This window comes from Mus musculus, chromosome 8 (assembly GCF_000001635.26).
Source record: "Mus musculus strain C57BL/6J chromosome 8, GRCm38.p6 C57BL/6J".
In the NCBI taxonomy this organism is placed as follows: Eukaryota; Metazoa; Chordata; class Mammalia; order Rodentia; family Muridae; genus Mus; species Mus musculus.
Genome location: NC_000074.6, coordinates 59457952 through 59482746, shown reverse-complemented (window position 1 = coordinate 59482746; position 24795 = coordinate 59457952). Strand labels below are relative to the sequence as shown.

Below are 24795 nucleotides of genomic sequence, written 5' to 3'. Positions count from 1 at the left end.
ATGTATGTATGATTCTCTTCTTTTGGATTTGCTGTAAAATGTTTAATTTCTTGTGTTTTTCTTAGTTGTAGTTACCCTTCTTCTGTTGGAAACTTTTTTCTAATATTCTCTGTAGGGCTGGTTTAGTGGAAAAATATTGTTTAAATTTGGGTTTGTCATGGAATATCTTGTTTTTTCCATCTAAGGTGATTGAGAGTTTTGCTGGGGATAGTAGCCTGGGCTGGCATTTGTTTTCTCTTAGGGTTTGGGTAACATCTGTCCAGAAGATCTTCTGTTTTTTAAAGTCTCTTTTGACAAATCTAGTATAATTCTGTTAGTTCTCTTAATGTGTTACTTGACCTTTTTCCCTTACAACTTTCAATATTCCTATTTCATTCAGTATATTTAGTGTTTTGATTATTATTTGAATAGAGGATTTTCTTTTATGGTCCAATCTATTTGGTATTCTATAGGTTTCTTATACATTTATTACCATCTCTTTCTTTACAATAGGCAAATTTTCTTTTCAGATTTTGTTGAAGCTCTTTTCTGGCCCTTTGAAATTGGGATTCTTCATCCTCTTCTATTACTATTATTCTTAAGTTTGATCTTTCACTGTGTCCTGAATTCCTTAAATATTTTAGGTTAAGAGCTTTTTATCCTTTGCATTTTCTTTGACCAATATGTCAATATTTACTATGGTATCTTCTATATCTTCAATTCTCTCTTCCATCTCTTGTAATCTGTTGGTGATGATTTTATCTGTATCTCCTGATGTTTTTCCTAAGTTGTCCATCTACAGAGTTGCCTCCCTTTGTGTTTTAAAAATTCAGTGAAAAACTCCAGTCTTTTAAAGATAATTTTATAATCCAGTCTCTTTTAAAATACAGTTTTTGTAAAATTCTAAAACCTCTTTAAAAGTCCAAAGTCTCTCAACTGTGGCATCCTGTAAGTTCAAAAATAAGTTAAGTGCTTTCTTACTTCAAAAGAGAAGAATCAGGGACAATTACAATCTGAACAAATCAAAATTAAACTCCCGAAGTGTAAATAACTTTATGTTCAACTTTCTAGGATTCACTCACAATCTTTTGGCATTCTTCAGGTGGTTTGGGTTACTTCTCTGATTCTTATGTCTGTATCAAACATAGCTTGTCTTACAGCTTTTAGCAGGCTCCACCCCACTTTTTCTGCTATTCTTGGTAGCTGACCTCTGTTTCTGGCATCTTTAAAATGATGGTATCTTCTGCTGCATCTGGGCTGCATTTTCTTCATTAGCCACATATAGGCTCTCTTCATGGGACCATGTCTCAACTTCTCTTTATATTAACTTCAATTCTAGCGCTTCAACTAAAACTGAGGCTGTACCTTTGTCTTTTCCAATGCCCTATCTTAGCCTCGAATGGTGACAAACCTCAGCTGCTTTTTGGGACCCCTTCATACCTTTAAAACCAGTGCGATCTGAGTTGCTCATACACTACCAAGTTTGGCTAGCAGAAGAAGCTACAACTTTGGCCATCTCTAGAACAAAGCTACTGTGTGGGACCAGGGAGAAACACTTATCAGAAGATTCTACCTCAGTGATGTTGGTCTCTTCTTAATAACTGCTAACATTTTACATTATTGGTTCCAGTATCTTTAATCACAGCTGGTTGGCTCTTCAATCACATCTAACTAGAACCAACTTAAAGAATGAATTTAAAAAAAATCATCCAGGCATGTTGGTCCACGGCTTTAATCCCAGCACTCGGGAGGTAGAGGCAGGCAGATTTCTGAGTTCGAGGTCAGCCTGGTCTACAAAGTGAGTTCCAGGACAGCAGGGCTATATCAAGAAACCCTGTCTCGAAAAACCAAAACAAACAAACAAAACAAAATAAAACAAAACAAAAAGAATGAATTCTATCTATCTATCTATCTATCTATCTATCTATCTATCTATCTATCTATCATCTATCTATCTATCTATTTATCTATCATATACACGTGATATAAATGTATATATTAGAATTAGAATGACTTACAAGCTGTGATCCAGCTAACCCAACAATGTATGGCTATGTACAGAAGGTCCAAAAATCTAGTAGTTGTTCAGCCCATGAAACTGAATTTCTCAACTGGTTGTCAATAGATACTGGACACTGGAGTCCTAAAGAAGCAGGCTTAAGGCCAATGAAGGAAAGAACTTGCTAGTAATGGTGAGAGCAAGTAGGGAGAGAGATTGAGAGAGAGAGAGAGAGAGAGAGAGAGAGAGAGAGAGAGAGGGAGGGAGAGAGAGCTTTCTTTTTTCCATGTCTTTTATACAGGGTTCCATCAGAAATGTGTGGTCCACATTAATGGGAGATTTCTCCCCTCAAAAGACCTGGATTAAAAGATTAACTTCAAACATCAAAATATGGATTACAAATGGGTCTTTCCACTTGAAAAGTTTTAAGTAAAAAAAAAAAAAAAAAAAAAAAAAAACCTTTAGAGGTATGCCCATTTATTTGTGTCGTAGTTAATTCCAGATTTAGTCAAGTTGAGAAACAAGAATAGCCATCACAATTTTCATTATAAGTTATCAGGGGGAGTCATGTAGAATTACAGGAAAGAAAAGAGATGATAGAGATGACAAGAGTCTCAGCAAGAACCAGCCCTGATAATACTGTTCCACATTGAATCCTTGCAAGAGTTTTGGTTCTCAGGAAGACAAAAAAATAAGATTTTGTTACTTTTGGACATAAATTTGTTATTGGCAGATCGTTAAACAAATCTGTGATTTCTTATATTTAATATTCAATTTCAGAAAATAATGTTTAAGCTTGGTTTAAATATCAAAATGATACAATGATTTTGGGAACCAATTTTATGTAAAACAAAAAACATCTTAATTTGGCATTAGAGAAAAATATTTATTTATGTATTTCCATTGTTATATATGAGTACAATTTTCAGATTGTATTATATAATCATACTATATAATAGTTAACTCTGGTTCCAAATGTGTCAAGAGTTGTGAAAGGCATGGACAAGATGTGTAAACTTTTAAGGAAAAATGCTCAACTCTTTCAACATACAGTGCTGTTAAATTGAAGTATGCATTTATTTTTGTAAGAATTTTTGGGCTAAACAGTAAACACTGATGAAAATTGTGTCACCAAACAAGAATGACTATTAAATTCAGAAGGGAAAATTTACAAGAAGTTGATTACCAATATGTTCCCAAACTCTTTCTTCTGTTTATTCTTGAGACATCACTGGAACCTGCAATCCAGGTTACATCAAATGAATTGTGCAGTCTTCTAAATGTTGGTGTATACAAGGTTGAAAAAGACAGTAATGAGTGTTAGGGTCACTGTGTGCTAGGATCTATGGGAGCTTGTTGAATGACTAAAGGAATCAATTCCCTTCCCGTGTTCATGGTCACTGTAAAAATACTGGGGGAAAAAAAGCAGAGGGCCTGTCCATCACACACACAAAACAAACACAGTCATTCCATTAATTTCCAGATTGGTTCCATGAAAGGTTCAGAAACCCGTTTTCATAGTTACTTCAAGGAACTCTATGAGACCATACAATACAAAGCAAGCATAAGATAAACTTAATGAGACATTATTTCTCTCAGCAGTTCACCCAAACTTAGAGGTAATGAAAGGGTTAACAAATCAATTATGTTTTTTTTAACCTCTCTAAATTAATTTGTTATATTACCTTCTATTGATCTTTTCTAATGCAAATGCATTGCTGGTAAAATACTTCAGAGATTTCTCTGACCTCTTTATTGTTGTAGGATGTGGCAATTAATTTTTTTATTGAGAATCCAATTAGCTTTCTGCTCTTACAATGTTTTACCCAAATCCTCCTTTTAAATTCTCTGAAGGTTACCAGGAAAAGACCAACTAAGCATGACTCTGTTAAAAGGTAGAAATAAAGAAAGCATTACTTAGGCTGTGTACAAAATTGAGGTTAAGGTAGGTTAACTGAATCAGATTTCTTGACGAGATAAAGATGTTCTAAATCATGAAGAATTAATCAGAAAATTCTAATTGAAAAACAGGACCACAACAGTCTATTATGAAAGGGGAGGAAGTGTCAAATTAACACAACAAGGCTAGGAAATCTGGAAAAGATTTTACAGACTTTTGCCTGCTTTGACCCCTTAAAAGTCCTGTTAAAAAAGAAGAAAAACAAAGGGAAAAAGGCCGGAGGGAGGGCTTCAAGATTAGGACCAACCAAGGAGATGCACTAACAAAGGAAAAGTGAGTTCCTTAATTGGAGGTGGTCTGCGTTTAAAGAGCTCTGATGTCCTGCAGATGCCAAGGACAGGGAATGCAGTCTGTGTAATTACTACAGAGAAACTGAGAGGCAGGCTAAGGGAGGATATCCCAGACTCCAGGACAGTGGCTGAGGCAGCAGCTTTCAAGTACAGCTCTGTAATAATCCAGGTAAGTACCCACCATTCAGGTTAAAATTTTAAAATTACATTAAAAAGCCACTCCGTTTCTATTCATGATCTCCCTGGCTTTTTCTGACCTTGAATCAAAAGCGGATGGCAGAGTGGCTGGCTAGAAAAGGTAGGACAATTCTCAAATGTCCCTGGTGTGAACAAATGAAACTCTACTGCACTCACAGTGAACATGAACACAGGAACTGACTCACAGACACATTTTTTTTCTGGACACGGGGAGATTCTGTTTTTCCGAATCTAATACCTGTGCTGAAAGGCAGAAGAGAGAGGGCACAAAAGGGGCCATGAAACCTGCCAAGGGCTGCCACTTCCTATTAACTGTCTGTTCCAAGGCTGCAAACCTTGCTTAGAGAAACTGATCTCAAATTAAACAGAAATCTCATGAAGGTTTTCTAAATTTGTTTTTTTTTTCAAATTCTTGAAAGGTAGACAAGAACTGCTTTCAGAAGGATGCATTAAGAGTTTGTTATTAAAATATTTAATTTTGAAGAAAATATGATATAGTTTATAGTTTTTGTGCTGCCTCTCATCTTTGATCATTCTCTCAGATACGTGTTTGTGCACACATACAGAAATGATGGGAATATACAGGCTGTGTGCTTTGGAGTCGACCATATGCTAATCTTAGGTAGGATTTGCACATCAAAATGATTCCTACCAAGTCAAGAATAATTGCACAGGAGTTAGGAACTTACCATTGTCACTGTGGTATCAGGAATTGTGTGAGAACTTGATACTAGTACACACTGGGATTCTTTGAGCATATTTTAAATTCCTAGCATTTTACAACGGTAATTAAATGTGTTAATGAACTATGTTTATTATGCCCTCAGATTCTCCCATTTTTAACACATCTTGGTTTTAGCACATTTAAAATCTAATTTTTTATTTACAGATTAATTTAATACTTATTTTTCTGCTTGGGTTCATAGAATATTATACTAATTGTATTCTATAGAATTCACATATATGCACTTTATATTTATGTTTTAATACATATCTGGATATTTCTGGTTCGAATTGAACTGAATAATCTAATTGAAATAATTTTCAAATCATAATTTTACTATAGAGTTTTCAACCATAAAAATGTAGATATTTGTATAATAACCTTTGCTCTATCATTAGAATTAGTTAATTCTTAATTCATGTTCTACAATTTTTGTTTCCTCAGTCATCAACCTAACTGAGACTAATTGAAAGAAAATACATAATTGAATATCAGCCCTATGACTATGTTAGTACATAGTACCATAGACTTCTTATGATCAGACAGTGTCTTGAAATCTGTAATTATTTTCTAGAAGGAACCCTGTAGCCAGTTTTAGCTCCTGTTAACTCTGAGCTGAGATTCTTTGACCTTTTATATTATGCAAGTGACCCTATAATTAAATTTAGCCTTTTATCATAGAAGAGCAGTTATCTTAACATGATATCAGAACAGGAATTATGATTTCCATTATTTTTCCCCACTCTTTCATTTTAATTTGTACTCTGTAAGGAGCTATCATGTTCAATTCATTTATATATTTAATGGGAAATGCTATCACTCAAACTGTATTGAACTAAGTTCAGAAGGCGATAGCTTCCAATCTGTTTGTGTGTACGGATCTCAGCAAATCATTTCTTTCTTGGTCTATATGCTCTTTTGAAAAGTGGGCAGATAATTGCAATCAGACAAAATTTTTGGACAGCATATGAAGCATATTGAATCCTGCCTCATATAAATTACTATCATTATTATTATTTTGTAAAAGAGCAATGTCCAGTTACAAGTGAAAGAATAAAATCTGTTTGATGGAGAATTAGCAGTCAATACTGTCCTGGCTCTTCTTTCTTCTTCCAGTTTCTAATCATGCATTGAACTGAGAAGCCAGAAAATAAAGCAAACAAATTAGGAAATCTATAAAGTAGATGTATATAAGTGAACATAAATGATAATTTGCTTATAAGAAATCACAATGTCATTAATTTATGAAAGAAAGTTATCACTTTAAAGTTTAAATTTTGGGGAGGCTAGGCTAAATGTGAGACTTGGAAAACTGGTGTGAACCAGGAGAAGCTTGTAATGCCAAGCCTCATGTGATAAGAAGATACAGCTAAAGGAGGCTGTGAAGACACATCCCAAACTGCAACTGTGTCGATACTATATTTGTGGGTGTTGCCTAAGTTATACATTGGGAACAGTATTTTAATTAGAATACCAACACAAGTGATTTAAAGAGAATCATTTTTCCTTTGAAATCGGCTATTTAAAATGAAAGCATAATTATTATATTTTGGTGATAATGAAATCTATGACTCAGCTTTAAATATTACATGCACAGTTATCATTCTTTCTCTATAACCCTAGTTTACTATTACTTGTAAGTCAAGAAAAAGTGAACTTGGCCTTTCTATTTACTCCTCGTGGAAAGAAATATAACTATTCTGCTAATGGGAGTAAAGGAAGCTCAGAATGCCAGAGGTAGGTCACTTCTAAACAAGATAATTTATAAATGTCCTCAAATGACCCATAAGGATCACTTCCAATGCGTGTCACCTACCCTGCACAATTTCAACCTTTAATCAAAATGAAGCACCTTATACACATATCAAGCAGCACAGGATGGGTGCCTGAAAGTCATGAGGATTTTCAGAGCATAGACTCCATGGATGTTTTTCATTGTCTACTTGACTGTGGGGAAAAAAAATGACTAAACTATAGCAAAATTATTGGGCACCTACAAGGAACAGATATATGTCATGTAGTCATGTAGCAGAGCAAGCCAGTATTTCTAGGCACACTGGAAGTGATCACTAAGAATTGAGAGAATTTTCTACCACAGTTTGAGTTTAAGGTCTCTAACATGAAAAAACAAACAAACAAACAAACAAAAAGACAAAAACAATGGACCCTAAAGAGAGTATGGTAGTTTGCATAAGAATGCACGCCCCTCCCCTGCCAACTCACATACCAAGACTCATATATTTACATGCTTAATCACCAGTTTGTAACTGTCTGGGAAGGATTAAGAGATATGACTTGTTAGAGAAGTGTGCTGCTGGAGGTGGGCTTTGAACTTCCAAATAAACAAAACAGATCCAGTCTCTCATCTCTGTCTTTATCTCTCTGTCTTTCTATCTCTATCTGTTGTTCCCTGTCTCTCTGCCCCTTTCTGTCTGTCTCTGTCTGTCTCTGTCTGTCTCTGTCTGTCTGTCTGTCTGTCTGTCTGTCTCTCTCTGTCTCTCTCTGTCTCTCTCTCTCTCTCTCTCTCTCTCTCTCTCACCTGTCTCTTTGTCACTCTCTCGTTCTCTGTCTCCTTGCCATAGATGATAATGTAAAGCTGTTCAACTCTCAGCTGCTTCTTCAGTGACATATCTATCCACTTCCTGTCAAGATGATCTTGGACCTCCAGAACTGTAGGTGGCCCCCAATTAAATGCTTTCTTCTTATATATTCCCATGTTCATAATGCGATTGCACTACCCCGTGATAGTAAATAAAATGGAATAAACAAAACAAAACTGAAGAAACCAAAACCAAACCAAAACCCAGTAAATACTACATAAAATAGAACATAAAAAGAAGACATCCCCAGATGGACTTTGGAATTTACTTTTATTTTCCTCAATATGATGGAGAACACTTGCTCTAAGTCAATGAATGCTAGAACCTATAAGTAAAACTCCACCATGTACTTAAATAACATAATTAACTTGCTACTCAATTTTTTCTTGTGTCTTGATGCTTGGGCAGATATTTAGTCCATATATTGATTTCACTGGGGGGAGAAAGACATTTGAAAATTATACTCAGTATTCAGATAATCAAAAGGACAGGCTGCATGAATAATGTGGTTAGTTACTGTATCATTTATCAACATAAAATGGGAAAGAAAAGGAAGAGAATGATAACAGACTGCTATTTAAAGTGCCATAAGGCAGCTGAATAGTCAAGATGTTCTCTAAATTATGCTACTGTTACATAAGCACGAAGTCACAGTATGTAAAGTTTCAACTTTTTAAATTCATAAAACATGTCCATTTGTGCTATCTACTGATTTTTGTACCTCTATCATCCATTTTTGCAGGCTCCAGGAACAGTCACAGTAAAGTATACTACTCATCATTGTGATGCAGCAAACACTAGGGTTTTAGTGATTTTCTGTTGCTGTGAAAAAAATATTATGACAAAAATCAACCTAAGAGAGAGAGGGTCTGTGTTAAGTCCCAGCTCAAGGCAGTACTGTAGTTTTTTAGTGGTAGGAACTTGAGATAGCTGTCCATCCTGCATATACTATCAAAACTCAGAGAGCATAGAAAGCTTTTGTTTAGATTCTGGAATGAAAACCTTCCTGCCTAGCTGGTGTGGATTGAGAGTTGCCCACCAAGAACACATTTAATTCCTTGTTAGATAAACATCATGGCTTCATAACTCCTTTGACCAATGTGATTTCCTTCAGGAAACTAGAGTCCAGCTGCATCCATCACTAGACTAAAAAACAAATTTTTACTTCAGTTTGTCTTATCTCACCCTTGATATTTCTGGATAGCTTCTACCTACAAGCAAGAGAATCTTCCGTGAACTCTAGATAGCTATTTTTATCCCAGATATGAAAAGTAGTTCATTTACTCAGTAAAAAAAAAAAAAAAATTAAAAATCCTATGACTTCTATAATGCAAATTTTGTGATTTATCTCATTTTAGACCTCCATTTGGTAGAACTCGTGAACAAGCACATGCTAGATGTGACTGGTAGAAATATAATTCCAGAAATAAATATGTCATGTCCATGTTCTGGCTTTAGCAATTAGTTATTTTCAGGTCTGTCCAAAAGCTTTTTTTCCTGTATACTCAGATTCTTTTGCACTAGGCTATAAACAAACATCACCTAAATGTTTTTGTTTGTTTGTTTGTTTTTGTCTCCTTATGGTCTTTATTAATTGGAAAGTGTTTTGAACTTGATGCATGAAGAGCAGAGAAAAAATTTCACTACTGTCAAAATATAGTCGAAGTAAGTTAAGGCAATATTTCTTGCATACACCAATGGAGTTAGGTATACTGCCTACTAGACTATTTGGCTATTGCCAAAAGAATAAAATTTAATGAGGCAATATTATTCACTTAGAAGGTAAAGACATTTAACACTACAGGGATCATTTAACAAGAGGGCACTCTAGCCGATTAATCTGGTGGATATGAATGAAGCTGAAGGAAAACTGAAAATGTCTACTGTACATAGAAGGTTATAGTAATGGTGGTTTTACTCTATAGTCATAAATATTTTTAATATTCTTGAAGTGAATTGGCACTTATGAAGATCATAAGTTCCTTTTGTACTGAAAATTAATGGCCATGTCTCATTCCTATTATTCAACTTAGCAGGCAAATGTTATTAAGTTGATTATATGTTTCTAAAATCACTTTCATCCACTGGCCTTATTTTGACACTTTGTTTAATACATCCTTAGAGTTCACATCTTTGCTCAAGGTCTCTAGAAAACAAAACAATGCAAAGATTTTTTTAATGACAATATTATATTAGAGGATGCAGTTCAAGATGGCAAGAAGGAGGAACATTGAAAAGGTGACAAGAAAATAAAAGTATTCAAGACAAGCTAGGAAGAAACAGTTTCTGATGAAACACAGAGGCTGGATGCTGTTTCTCAAGAAACAGCTTGTCAAGTTTTTAAAACTGTAAAATAGAGTATCACAAGAAAATATTTCAACCTTGGTACATTGTGGTGACAGCAAAGTGAAGATTTTATCCACTATCCTGTACCCCTCTCTCTTTCTCTTTCTCTAGTTTGCCTTAGGGGAAATGACCTCTTCTGAACTTGAGCAGACAGAAGCTCATTGACTTAATAACTAATATCTACACGGAAGTAAAAGTATACCATGTTTTTCTTCTAGGTGTGGGTTACCTCATTCAGGATCACATTATCTAGTTCTGTTCGCCTGATTTTTTCCCAAAGGTTGAGTAATATTCTGTTACGTAAATGTACCACATTTTATTTATCCTTTCTTCTGTTTGGGTATATCTAGGTTGTTTCCAATTTCTGGCTTTTATAGATAGAGCATCAATGAACATGCCTAAGCAAGTATTTTTTTTAATGGTAAGATAAAGAATAATTTACTATGTGCCCAAAAGTGGTATAGGAAGATCTTGAAGTAGATAGATTCTCATCTCCCTGAAGAACCTCACAACTGATTTCTATAGGTGCTATATAAGTTTACACTCTCACCAGCAATGGATGAGTGTTCCCCTACTCCACATCTCTACAAGCATAAGTTGATATTTGTGTTGTTGATCTTTGCCATTCTGACAGGAATAAGACCAAATATCAAAGTAATTTTGATTTGCATTTCTCTGATGGTTAGATGTTGAACATTTTTTAAGTGTTTCTCAGCCACTTGGATTTCCTATTTTGAAAATGCTCTGTATACATCTGTACCTAAATTTAAAAATTGGATTGTTTTCTTGACATCTCATTTTTTTTTTTTTTTTTTTTTGAGACAGGGTTTCTCTGTGTAGTCCTGGCTGTTCTGGAACTCACTCTGTAGACCAGGCTGGCCACGAACTCAGAAATCTGCCTGCCTCTGCCTCCCCATTGCTGGGATTAAAGGCATGCACCACCATGCCCAGCTGACATATATTTTTTTTTTGAGTCCTGTATATATTTCAGATATTATCCTTCTATTGGATGTATGGTTGGAAAATATTTTCTAATTTTTGTGTCTGCCATTTTATCTGAATAACAGTGTCCTTTTGCAATGCAGTTTCATGAGGCCCCTTTTATTAGTTGTTGATCTTAATGCCTGTGCTAATAGTTTTCTGATCAGAAAATATTGTCCTGCCTCAATGAGTTCAAGACTATTTCTTACATTCTTTTCTCTCAGGTTCACTATATCTGGATTTGGGTCTAGATATCTTTGATCCATTTGGAGTTAAGTTTTGTACTGTGTAATAAAGATGGAACTCTTTGGACTTTCCTACCTGAAGACATCCAGTTTGACCAGCAGCATTTGTTAATGTTAATGTTTTTCTACCTAGTGTATATTTTTGACTAACATATCTAAGGTCTGGTTTGTGGATATATTTCTAGGTTTCAATTTGATTCTAATTGATTAATAAGGTTTGTGTGTGTGTGTGTGTGTGTGTGTGTTTCCATCTGAAGCTGAAAATTGACACAAGCTGACAGCAAGGCCCCATTGCTGATGCCAACACCCACCCCAGTTCTTGAGCATGGAGAAGCCAAGTTGGTGTCTACATAGAACATTCATACTTACATATTAGCATCTTTGCTACCAAAGGTACTCTTTAGTCTAAAATGAGAATACATAAGCAACACCCAGTTGCAAATCCTTTGATAATATATAATGGTATTCTACATGATATGTTAGTGCAATGGTGGCACAGAGCTTGTGGAAGCAACCAACTATTTCCTGATTTAACTTAAGGTTTACTCTACAAGTTCGAGCTAGTACTTGACACTGCTTAAGTGTTTAGGTGACCAAAACCTAGAAACTAGATATCTCCAGGACCTATTGTAAATCCAAATACTACTATTGGCCCTTTAAGTTGGAAATCTTCACTCTCTTCTATACCTATTATCCTTAGATTTGGTCTTCTCGTTGTGTCCTGGATTTCCTGGATGTTTTGGGTTAGGATCTTTTTGATTTTTGCATTTTCTTTCACTGTTGTGTCAATGTTTTGTATGGTATCTTCTGCACCTGAGATTCTCACTTCTATCTCTGCTATTCTATGTTTCCTGGTCTCCTTCCTAGGGTTGTTTTGTTTTGTTTTGTTTTGTTGTTTTTTTCTTCCAGTGTTGTCTCCATTTGTGATTTCTTTATTGTTTCTATTTCCATTTTTAGATCCTGGATTTTTTTTTTCAGTTCCTTCACCTGTTTGGTTGTGTTTTTCTGCAATTTTTAAAGGGATTTTTTGTGTTTCCTCTTTAAGGTCTTTTATCTATTTACCTGTGTTCTCTTGTATTTCTTTAAGAGAGTTATTTGTATCTTTCTTAAACTCCTCTATTGTTGTGGATAGACCTGGGGCTTATTATATTTGATGTTAATTCTGTTCTCCCTAGAGTGGCTGCAAACAAAGAATGAGTCAGCACTCATTGTGATTTCCTGTAAACCTGTTTCCCACCTTAATTTCTAAAATAAAGGAGAGCTGATGATTGGGCAGATAAAAAGGAAGGTGGAGCAGAAGTCCAGAAGTTGAGGGAGAGAGGAGAAGGAGAAAATGGAAGAGGGAGAGGACACAGAGGAGGAAGAGGAAGAAAAGCAGAACAGAAGCACATGGGCTGGAGAAACCACAAGTTCTAAGGGGCTCATAGATGTGAAAGATGGTAGTGTAGTGGTAGATTTGCCCAATCTAGGTACACAACATGTAATCATATTAACTGTGTTGTGTTTTCATTGCCAGGGAATATTTGGGAGGAGATTTACTGCAACACTCTATCATCATCATAAGATGTGATTTGAAATCAGAGTCTTGCTTTTTTGGTGTGTTGGGGGTAACCAGGGTTTGCTGTGGTAGGACAACTAAGTTCTGAAGATGATAAGTAGTCTTGGTTTCTGTTCCTTATGTTCTTGCACTTGTCTTTCACCATCTGGTTATCTCTGGTGTTAGCTGGACTTGCTGTCTCTGACCTTGGCTTGTCCCTCCTGCAAGCCTGTGTGTCAGTACTCCTAGGAAACCACTTCTTTCCAAGAGGAATTTGGGTATGGAGAGCTGTGGTACATGGTCAGCTCTGGGGTGCAGACAGAGACCTGTCCCCAGCTGGTCCTTGGTTCCTGTGTCCTGATGGCTGTGGGAGGGTCCCTCTTGGGCCAGGAGTTTAAGAGAAGTGCTGGTTTTACCTGTAAGCACTCTTGGGAGACCAGGTATCTCCTGGTGGTATTTGTATATGTAGCTCTGTGGCACAGGATCAGCTCTGAGTGAGGAAGGAAACTGCAACACTTCTGTCCCAGGCAACTCCTAGGTTCCTGTGTCCTTAGGATTCCAGACAGGTTCCTCTGAACAGCAGTGGTGGTCCTACCTCCACTCACAGGCCACTCTGTACTCCTGAGATGCTTGCTTCCTCCTGATGCTACATGAGTATGGAGCCCTGTGGAAGAGGATCTGCTACAGGCAAAGATGGGAACCAGAAGGCTCTCATCCCAGGCCGCCCCTGGGTTCCTCACATAATTACTAAATTACAATTATGACATTAGTTCTCTTAATTTATTATCATAATCATTTATAGTATATAAAGCTAGGTATGTATATTAATGGGCAAAATCAGAACATACCACACAGCTTCCAGTAGATCTAGGAGCACTTACACTGAAATTTTAAGATGTATTTAATTTAAAATAAGGTTAACAAATATACTTTCTGATTTTTATTGTATAATTGACAAAACTGTGAACATTTATGGCATAAAATGTAATGATTTGCTTAGATATAAATTATGAAAAATAATGAAAACCACATTTTATTAATGATACTTTGCAATTACTTAAAAGCTATTCTCAGAAATATCACTTATATCTTATTAATTATTTTTGAGATTAGATATCACTATATATCTCTGTCTGGCCTGGAACTCACTGTGTAGATCAACTTACAGTAATCTTGCCTCTGCTTCCACATCTCCTAATCTTGTCCCATGAAACCTAGCTTGTATTCTATCCTTGTGCCAAATATTCAGCCCAGAGCTTAATGAATAGTTGCGCATCTCTCAATCACTAATCTCTGTCCCTAGTCCTGAATTAACTCTGGTAGTCTGCTACCCACCATGGGTACAGAATTCATTTTCTAAGATCCAGTAATTGCCAGGGTCCAGCCTCTTCCTGGGAGAGGGTTCTGAGAAAAGAGTGAATGGGAGTGGTGGAGGAATGACTTGGAGTTAGTAATGTGTGGAAGCTGAAAGCTCTATAATCTGCTCTAGCTGCCTCTCTCTCCTGCAGACCAAAGCCCAGTTTTTTATTTACTACAATTGCATAAGCTACTTCCATATTGCTTATTAGTTAATCACTTACCCCAGGTTCTTTTGATCATTTCACAAATCAACATTTTATGGACCTATCTCCTTGACTCTTAGGACTAGAAACTGAGATACAGAGTACATTTGAGGCAAATGAACCAGACAACAAGTACTTTTTTCTTTCCTTTTTTTTTTTTTTTTTTTTTAATATTACAAGTCATATGCACTTTTCTGGGAATAGCACTTATGGTTGACAAATCTAGACACAAAGGCTATTGTTATGTGAAAATGTTACCTTTAAGTATAATACCTTTTAAATCCCTGAGCTATTTAACAAGCTCTTCTTTATGCTGATGTAAGCAACACTGAAACTCATTTTATAATTCTTAGCTACCTCAATATATTTTTTTCAATCTTTGTATTGTTATTTTTTTTTGTTTGTTTCAGCAACCCAAGGCCTACTATTAGAAAGTATTTAGTGATCCCAGAAAATAGAAATATCACTAAGCTATCATCTTTTTTCATGATACCAGATCTTTGACAAATTCCAAATTCTATTTGGATTACACATACAACTAGATCCATTAGGGAGTAGAATATCTGGATCAACTTTAATTGTTGATGGAAGAGACCACCATTTTACCACTAATGTTATATATCTGTCTCCCTGAGTTTGTTTTTCAACTATTCCTTTCTCTTTCATGATCCAGGATTTTTCCTCTATTTTCTCAAAATCTCACATTTTTCCTCTTTTTCCTCTATTTCCTCAAAATCTCATATCTTCTACCTTAATATCTTTTTGACTAAGCTAACTCATTAGTGCAGCTGCCTCTATTCTTTCAGGTCCATGAACTCCCTCATACAATTCATAATGCATAATTATATTTTTCATACATAAGAAACTCTGTAAAGAACAGTTCTTATACAGATCTATGTATTCTTCAACTTTTGTATAACTCATATTTACAGAGTTCTTTCCTACAGCCTTAATGGCTGTCCTAAAGGTTACAAAATCACTGTATTGCTGAGGATTACCAGACACATTCTTGCTTCCTGGAACTGTGCTGGTTTTGAATATCATGGAGTCATTAACTTTGACAGGGAGAGCATTCCCCAAAAGAAGAATGTGAAGTAAAATATGTACATTATTATGAAACAAGCTTTATGCCTACAGCAATCATCAGCACTCAAGGAAACCCTGTTAGCTCTGCTCCAGGGGTGGGAACTCTGTCACATTGTCCATTCCACAACTATGCCAGACTCAGGTCAGTTTATGGAATTGACCAACATCTCTCTAGTTGTTCTTTGCCTCCTTGACTTATCCTTGGGAACAAAAATCTTGTTTAAATTTATGAGTTCAGCTTTTGCAGACTCTACATAGGAAAGAGCTAGCTTAGTATCCATCTTACTGTAGCTGACTTACTTCACTTACCTTGATGTTTTCTAGGTTCAGCATTGTGGTTGCTGATGTAAAAACTCCTTATTTCTACAGTTGGATTGTGATTTATCACATAGGTATGCCATATTGATTTGGCATTGCTTAATTAATGGACATTAAGGTGAATTCCATGTTATTCCTATTGTGAGAAATGATGTACTAAACTAAGACCTGCAGATATTTTGTGATTCTGCTTTCATTTCTGTAAAATTCAAACATGGTAGAAGCATAGACAGATTATCTTATCTTACTCTGTCTAGACTTTTCTTTTCTTTTTTTTTGTTTTGTTTTGTTTTGTTTTGTTTTGTTTTGTTTTGTTTTGTTTTGTTTTGTTGAGACAGGGTGTCTCTGTGTAACCCTGGCTGTCCAGGAACTCACTCTGTAGACCAGGCTGGCCTCGAACTCAGAAATTTGCCTGCCTCTGCCTCCCAAGTGCTGGGATTAAGGACATGCACCACCACACCTGGCTGACATTTTTTTATTTCCCTTCCCTCCCCTCTCCTCCCCTCTCCACCTCTCCCCTCCCTTTTCTTCTCTTCCCTTCCCTTCTCTTCCCTTCCCTTCCCTTCCCTTCCCTTCCCTTCCCTTCCCTTCCCTTCCCTTCCCTTCCCTTCCTCTCTCCCCCCTCCCCTTCCCTCTCCTCCCTTCCCTTCCCTTCTTTCTCTCTTCCCTTCCACTTCCTTCTTTTCTTCCTTCTTTCTTTTTCTTTCATCTTTGAACTGCCATAATTATGTATATAATTATGGCAATAATTTACATTTTTACTTTAAGAATCTCATTTCTTCAAGAATATGCCATACTTTTCTAATATAATATATCTGCCACTCAGCTTCACCAGCCACTAATCATGCACCTTTTATTCATATCCACTTAACTCAACCTTCATGTCTCAGTTTATTTTTAGGCTTTTTCTTTTTTTCATAAGGTAGAACTCATGCATACTGAAAAGCACAAATCTTAACTTCACATATTCACCCATATAACCTTGATTTCCTTTAAAAAAGAGATGATTCTATATGCTATAGAGGAGTCTCCCAATTTCTTTCTTATCTCGAATTTTGATAATCACCTACTAGTCAGAATGAGGTACTATCCTACTGTGGTTTTGATTTACATTTCCCTAATTACTAGTGATCCTGACCACATTTTCATATCTGTTTGTCATGTATTTTGGAGGAAAATCTACAAAGTTTTTGGGTTTTTTTTCCCACATTTTAAATTGGGTTGCTTTTATTTTGAACTACCAGCTTAAAGAAGTACCTTGTATATCATAGATAGGAACATGTTGTTTCAGACAAAATTCTGCCTGGGTTGCTTTCTCATTGTGCTAACTGTTCAGTTGCTGTGGAGAATCTGTTCGGTTATTGTAGAGTTACACAATTTTACTCTTGGTTTGATACTGGGACTTTGTTGCCATTTGTGGAAGTTAGTGTCTGATCAGTGCATTAGCCTGGAGTGGTGATGCAGGATGGTTTTATCAGCACTGCAGAAATTGAGGTAGGAGGGTCTTGATCTCAAGGTTTGCCTAGCTTACATGAGGAAATACTATCTCTTAAATAAAATGATAAAGTAATGGGAGTAAAACAACTTAAATACCAATTGTATGAACATATATCCCCTACATTTTCTAGTTGTTTATTTTTGTCATATATAAAGTTTAACCTACTATAAATTTACTAAGGAACCAATGTCACTGTTATGGATATGAATTGGCAGTTTTTCTTGTGACCAATTATGGATACCATTATTACATCTGATTGTATAGGGATAGAGACTAATTAATGATGAATAGGAGATCTTATTTAGTTCTCATTTCTGTTCTATTAGTCTAGGTTTTTATGGGCCATATCAGACTTTTAAAATTTTGTGTGTGTGATTACATGAGTACACATGGGTGTGCATGTGCTTGCACCTGTGCATGCATGCATGTGTGTGTGTATGTGTGTGTGTGTCTGTGAGTGTGTATGTGTGAGGTATGAATACAAGTGCCCTCTGTCACACTGGTTCTCCTGGAACTGGATTTACAGGTGAGACACCCAATATGAGTACTTTTATTCAATTTCAGGTCTTCTACAAGAATGCTGTTAACCACAGAGCCATTTCTTCATGTCCAAATACGCCTTGTTGATTACTATTACTTTTTTATGTAGAAAAATCAGGAAGCACAGTACGCTCAGTGTTGTGCTCAAGATGCTGCAGAGACTTATGTGGCTTCATATAAATTTGAATTTTTGTCCTTTAATTTTCCATTGAAACTTAGAAGAGAGTACTTTATATACAGCTATCTGTGGGCAGTATGAACATCTTGTTAATATGAATCAGAGCATGTATCTTTATGTTCCTTTTTGTTCTTCAATTTCTTTTTATTGGTGTTTAATAGTGTTTGGTGGACAAATTTTTCATTATCTTGCTGAAAATTGCAGTTAAGTATTCTGTTTAACGTTATTGTAGTTTATCTTTGTATCTTTTCTGAACTGTTCATTGAGCATGTAGGCTTGGCTGGTCTAAAATTCCTTACACTGGATTCAAATCACAGATATCTTCTTGCCTCAGATTCCTAAGCATGGGAATTAAAGGTATATACCATTATATCTGGTGAAAGAACTGGTATTTATTTTTAATTTATATGTCATGATTTTATTTAGTTTATTAGTGTATGACAATCAGTTAGTAAGTAATATATACACACACACACACACACACACACACACACACACACACAATATGAAAACAGAAACAATTCTACCTTTATCTATCTTCATTTAGATATTGGTTATTTCTTCCTCTGACTTAGTAGAAATGGCTGGAATTGTGTTTAGTAGAAAGCAAGTAAACATTGGTGCATGTGCCCTGGTCTTAAAGAAAATCTCTCAGTTTACTTCTCCAGTGTGGTGTTAGTAGCATGTTTAAGATGTTTTCTTCTCATTTGAAGGTTTGATATTAGGAACGATGATTCAGGTTTTATAAGGATCTTCTACCTAGAACAGTATATTATAAAAGCTGAAACATTTCATTGCTTTCTTTGGAATCATAAAGGAATGATTAAATTTCCCAGATACTCTAAATGTTTGACTTTGCTAGACTGTACCAATATTTATGCCTGAAGTCACTTAAAAATAAACAATGTACATAAATATTAAAAATACAGTTGATATATTTCATTTAACTTAACAAAACATTGGCTCAATTACTTTCTATTTTACTGCAGAATTTACTAAGCATAGTAGTATGTTTGGGGAGAATTTGTTTAGGGTGCCTTTCAGTTCTTTGGCATGAGTGGTTATACCCTTTCAAAGTTGTGAAATTTTCAGATAATTTGACTAAGCAAATTTTTTGTGTTTTCCAATTCTTTTTCTGTTTTGAGACACCCAGAGTACAAATATTTTTTTGCTTATTGATACCTCATCATTTTTACAAGCTTTCCTTGTTATATTTGATTTCATTGTTTCCAGGTCTTCAATTATCAGTGACTTTCCAGTGCTATAAGACAACATGGCCAAAGCAACTGATAAGATAAACAATTAACTGGGGGCCATCATTCCAGATGGTTATCATCTATGACAATCATAATAGGGAGCATGGTAGCAGTGAGCCAGGCATAACACTAGGTAAGAACAAGAGCATATATCTGATCCACCAGCAAGAAGCAGAGGAGAGAGGGAGAAATGAGAAAGAGAGGGAGCAAAACAGGCAGAGGCAGAGGCAGAGGCAGAGGCAGAGGCAGAGGCAGAGGCAGAGGCAGAGGCAGAGGCAGAGGCAGAGGCAGAGGCAGAGGCAGACAGTGAGAGAAATAGAAATATTGTGGGCTTTTGAAACCTCAAAGCCCAACCTTAGTGAAACACTTCCTCCAAATAGTTTCACTATAACTATTTAACTATAAGTATTTCAACAAATGAGCCTGCTGGAGTCACTGTCCTTCAAACCATGACACCAAGTTACTTAGTGAGACCTGCCATCAAGCTCAGAATGTCCTGCTCTTAAATCCGAGTCTGGATCAGACAGAACTCTCAATATTATTTTTATTTAATATAGGTAGTTCTATGTTCTAATATTTCTAATTACCTTTTAATGAACTCTGTCTCAGTGCTAAATTCCTCCCTCAAATTGTAAATTGTCTGTAGTAGCTTTTTTTAAAATCTTTTTTATTAGGTATTTTCTTTATTTACGTTTCAAATGTTATCCCCTTTTGTAGTTTCCCCTCTGAAACCCCTCTATCCCTTCTCCCTCCCCCTGCTCACCACCCCACCCACTCCCTCTTCCTGGCCCTGGCAGTCCCCTGTACTGGGGCATATAAGCTTCACAGGATCAGGATATCTCCTCGAATTGATGACCAACTAGGCCATCTTCTGCTACATATGCAGCTAGAGCTGTGAGTCCCACCATGTGTTTTCTTTGACTGGTGGTTTAGTCCCAGGGAGATCTGGAGATACTGGTTAGTTCATATTGTTGTTCCTCCTATGGGGCTACAAACCCCTTCAGCTCTTTGGGTACTTTCTCTAGCTCCTTCATTGGGGACCTTTTGCTCAGTCCAATGGATGGCTGTGAGCATCCACTTCTGTATTTATCAAGCACTGGCAGAGCCTCTCAGGAGACAGCTATAATAGGCTCCTGTCAGCAAGCTCTTGTTGGCATCCACAATAGTTTCTGGTTTTGGTGGTTGTTTATGGGATGAATCCCCAAGTGGGGCAGTCTTTGTATGGTCATTCCTTCAGCCTCTGCTTCATACTTTGTCTCTGAAACTCTTTCCATGGATATTTTGTTTCCCCTTCTAAGAAGGACTGAAGTATCCACACTTTGACCTTCCTTCTTCTTGAGTTTCACGTGTTTTGTGAATTGTATCTTGGGTTTTCCCAGCTTCAGTTTGACAGTTTTTCAGAAAATTGGACATAGTACTATAGGAGGATCCAGCAATACCACTCCTGGGCATATACCCAGAAGATGCTTCAACATGTAATAAGGACACATGTTCCACTATGTTCATAGCAGCCTTATTTATAATAGCCAGGAGGTGGAAAAACCAAGGTGTCCCTCAACAGAGTAATGGACACAGAAAATGTGGTACATTTACACAATGTAGTACTACGCAGCTATTAAAAACAATGAATTTATGAAATTCTTAGACAAAAGAATGGGTCTGGAGGTTGTTATCCCGAGTGAGGTAACCCAGTCACAAAACAACACAGATGATATGCACTCACTGATAAGTGGATGTTAGCCCAGAAGCTCGGAATACCCAAGATAAAATTGTAGTATCTTTGATACCCCGATTGCATTCACTTGTATCTTATAAAGTTTCTTTAAAATCTTCGTGGTGAATTATTTTCAGCTAAGTCATCAATTTCCTTGGTTATAATGTCAATAATGATATTAGATTATATTATTTTGAAGAACCAGCATTACATTTTTATGAAATTGTCTTGTTTCTTTGTTGATATCTGCATACTCTTTGGAGTCGTTAGCTTTACTGGTCTTATGAGGTTTTACTTCTTTATTGTCTGTTTTCACATTTATAGTAAAAGCTTTGTCCTAGGGTGTTATTTAGCAGGGTTTTATTTTGTTTGTGTACATGTGAGTTCAGTTGCATAAGATCAAAGTATATCTAATGTGTGTCTGATTTGATGTGAACACTCTGGTATCTGGGATGCAGCTCTTATGTGTCTCATCTTGCAGCATCTTGGTGCATGGTGAGTCTGTTTTTGGTTGTACCAAACTTCTTAGAGTTTTTTGGGTGTAAAGCATATTTGCCATGTCCATGCAAGTCTAATGTGGTTGCCATTGTTACAGTTATAAAGTAGCTGTGTGTGATAGGACAGGCCTCTTCGTCAGACCTGCATAGGTGCATTGCATTGGGTAGATATTAAGGACTGAGTCTTTTTAATGACTGAGGACTATATAGGACTGGACTTCATTGTGTACCTAGCATATCCATAACCAGGATCAAGACCTGTTTGGTTTCCTTGAGTAACTTTGGGAGGGCAAAGACATTATACAGAGAATTTAGCTGAATCTGGGGAAGGTGGTACCAGGATTGACAATCAGATTCCTGGAGGCATGATAGAATGGGGGAAGACCACACTGCTGCTTTTTTTTTAAATGACAATAAGAGAATATGTATATATATATATATATATGTGTGTGTGTGTGTGTGTGTGTGTGTGTGTATACATGTATTATATTTTATATAATATAATAATATATAATATAATATATAATAAAAGACGATATATGTATATATGTATATATGTGATATATGTGTGTATATGTATGTGTATACATATGTGTGTGTGTGTGTGAATTTTTTTCTATGTCGCCAACTATATTCCTAATTCTGCCTACTGTCACTAGGTGCTGGGATTATAAATACTCACCTTTACACAATTTTTAAAAATATTTGCTGAGAATAAAACTCAGTTCTTTGTGTATGCCAGACGAGCAGTCTATCTATTAACTTAGTTATACCCTCTGCCACAATAGAAACCCGTTGATTAAATTTTTTATCTTCAAATACAGGATAATTTTTTACAGTGTATGTGGGTGATAATTTCAGTGACAGATTCCACAGTTTCTTATTACTAAGTAAATTCTAAGTCAGCTGCATGAATTTACTGCTTTGACAAATTGATTCAATTAAAAAACCTAGCAAGGATTAAAGTGGCATTAACACACTACTGTTACTGCAGTGATATGGGTTTATTTAACAGAAGTTAAATTGTCACTGACAGCTAAATCATACACATGGGAGACACTTTTACTGCAGTACAATTGGCCTTCTCCCTCAGGCTCACCTGGTGCAGGAAATGCAGAATGCTGATAGTGGAAATTCTTCTACATTATTTTAAAAGTCTGTGTTGCAGGAACATACAGTATCCTTATGTTCTATTCTTCATGAGCAATTTTAGCATGGAATTCATTCCCTTTTCTTATTTTGCTTTTGTAAGGCATTTGACTGTAATTGTGCGTATTTACGGGATAAAACGTGAAGTTTTGAACTTGCACACCTCAAGCAAATATCCAGTCAAGCTAATTCATATATTAATCACCTCAATAATAGTCCTTGTGTTTGGATCCAGTAAATTAAAAATGTGATATTTTAGCAAGTGTGGGATATTTGATGTGTAGTTATTAACTGTCATTGCAATGCAGCTCAGCAGTCATCAAAACGTGTTCTCTCAATGTAAGGAACGGGGGTCACCAGGCTCAATGAAATGTCAGGAATAGCAAGACGTGTATTTTTCACTTACCTGTGCTGTACAGAAGGAGGAAATCTGATAGGAAAGGAAAATAAAATGGTGTTTAGCAGAATCTGAGTGTAAGAAGGCACAATGGGAAAATGTGATTAAAGACCTGCCCTCTCTTCCTTATTTTTAAAATTTATTTTAACTAAAGTAGAATTATACCTCTTCTTCTGTTTTCTTCCAGCGATATATTTACTGTAGTCCAGCTCTGGTGGAGTTTAAAATCCAAAGACGGATGTTTGAAATAGGCAGAAGAAGACCAAGAGGTACAGTTCACACACTCTGGCATGGAGACAGCTCAGGCCACTTTTATTTGTACATCTATTTCTTCACAGCGGAAAAGGTTTTACATTCATTTTCTCATTTTCTCATGGGCAGTCTGTTTTAAGAACTTTTTTTTTTTTTGAGACAGGGTTTCTCTGTATAGCCTTGGCTGTCCTGGAACTCACTCTCTAGACCAGGCTGGCCTCGAACTCAGAAAACCAACACTGTTCGGCTGTTTTAAGAACTTCTTACATTTAATAATAATGTACACAGTGTACTTCCACTTTCTTCTTGTCCTCAATCCCCACAGTCATTATCTAACCAAGCCCATTGATATATAACTAAGTGACCTTGGTTGGTAGCAATTGTGGTTATAATAAAGAGAGGTGATAGACTACATAACCAGAAAATTCTAGTTTAATTATTGACACTTAGTGTCTTCTCACATCCAAATCAGAAAATCGAGTTCCTTTAATGCCCAGGGCTCTCAGGAAACAAGTCACCTGAGTTAGTTCCTCATCTCTGCTTGGCTCGCTTAAGTATGTTCCCATTAAGTCTTAGATCTAATGATCCAGCAAGACATTTCTAACCTTTTGATTACCATCTAGTTGTTGTTTGGAACAGGCTCGCGGGCATATTTTTGTCAGAACTATGTTTCCTTAAGAAGAGAACATCTGGATGTTAATTGATTCGCCTAGACCAGAGCCTCACCATTATTGACAGAGGAGTAGTGAGCTATTCTGCTCCCATGATCCTCCAAGACACAGAAGAATAAATCAAAGTCCATGCTTCCTTTTTCTATTCTAGGGAAACATCTGTTACAGACAAAGTGAAAGTAAAGACTTCCAATAGCAAAGACAAAAATGCAAATGCAAGGCAAAAGCGAAGCAAACAACCTCTCTGGGAAAGGTCAGTAGATTCTGCACAAATATTCACACAGGTCCTTGCCATGTGGGGACCCAGCTCCTAAGGCCTTGCCAGAAGAAGATCCTTCTGTGTTACTTTCATGCATCATTCCCAGAAGAGACTTGGCCACCACCACACATTAACATGAAAAGTGATTTTTTTTTCTTTTTATTGGATGTTTTCTTTATTTACATTTCAAATGTTATCCCCTTTCCCGGTGCCCCCTCAGGGAACCCCCGTCCCATCTGCCCTTCCCCTGCTTCTATGAAGGTGTTTCCCCACCCACCAACCCACTCCTACTTCCCCACCCTGGCATTCCCCTACACTGGGTCATCGAGCCTTCCCAGAACCAAGGGCCTCTCCTCCCATTGATGCCCTACAAGGCCATCATCTGCTACATATGCAGCTGTAACCATGGGTCCCTCTATGTGTACTCTAGTCTTTGGGGAAAGTGAAAATTTTGTGGAGCTCTACCCATAGACAAAGTATTACAGGCAGTTTGTGACTGCTAGGAGGATATTGTCTCCCAGACACAAACCTGTAGCAATATACTCTCCCTTAGAGCACA

At 36.5% G+C, this 24795-nt stretch overlaps 1 long non-coding RNA gene across 1 annotated transcript; it reads left to right on the top strand.

The window, feature by feature from the left end:
- The first annotated feature begins 4120 nt into the window (after positions 1-4120).
- Positions 4121-24230, top strand: Gm34420. The gene is made up of 3 exons (XR_379003.2): positions 4121-4397; positions 23242-23323; positions 24129-24230. It is a non-coding gene; the product is annotated as a predicted gene, 34420 (long non-coding RNA).
- Positions 24231-24795: the final 565 nt, after the last annotated feature.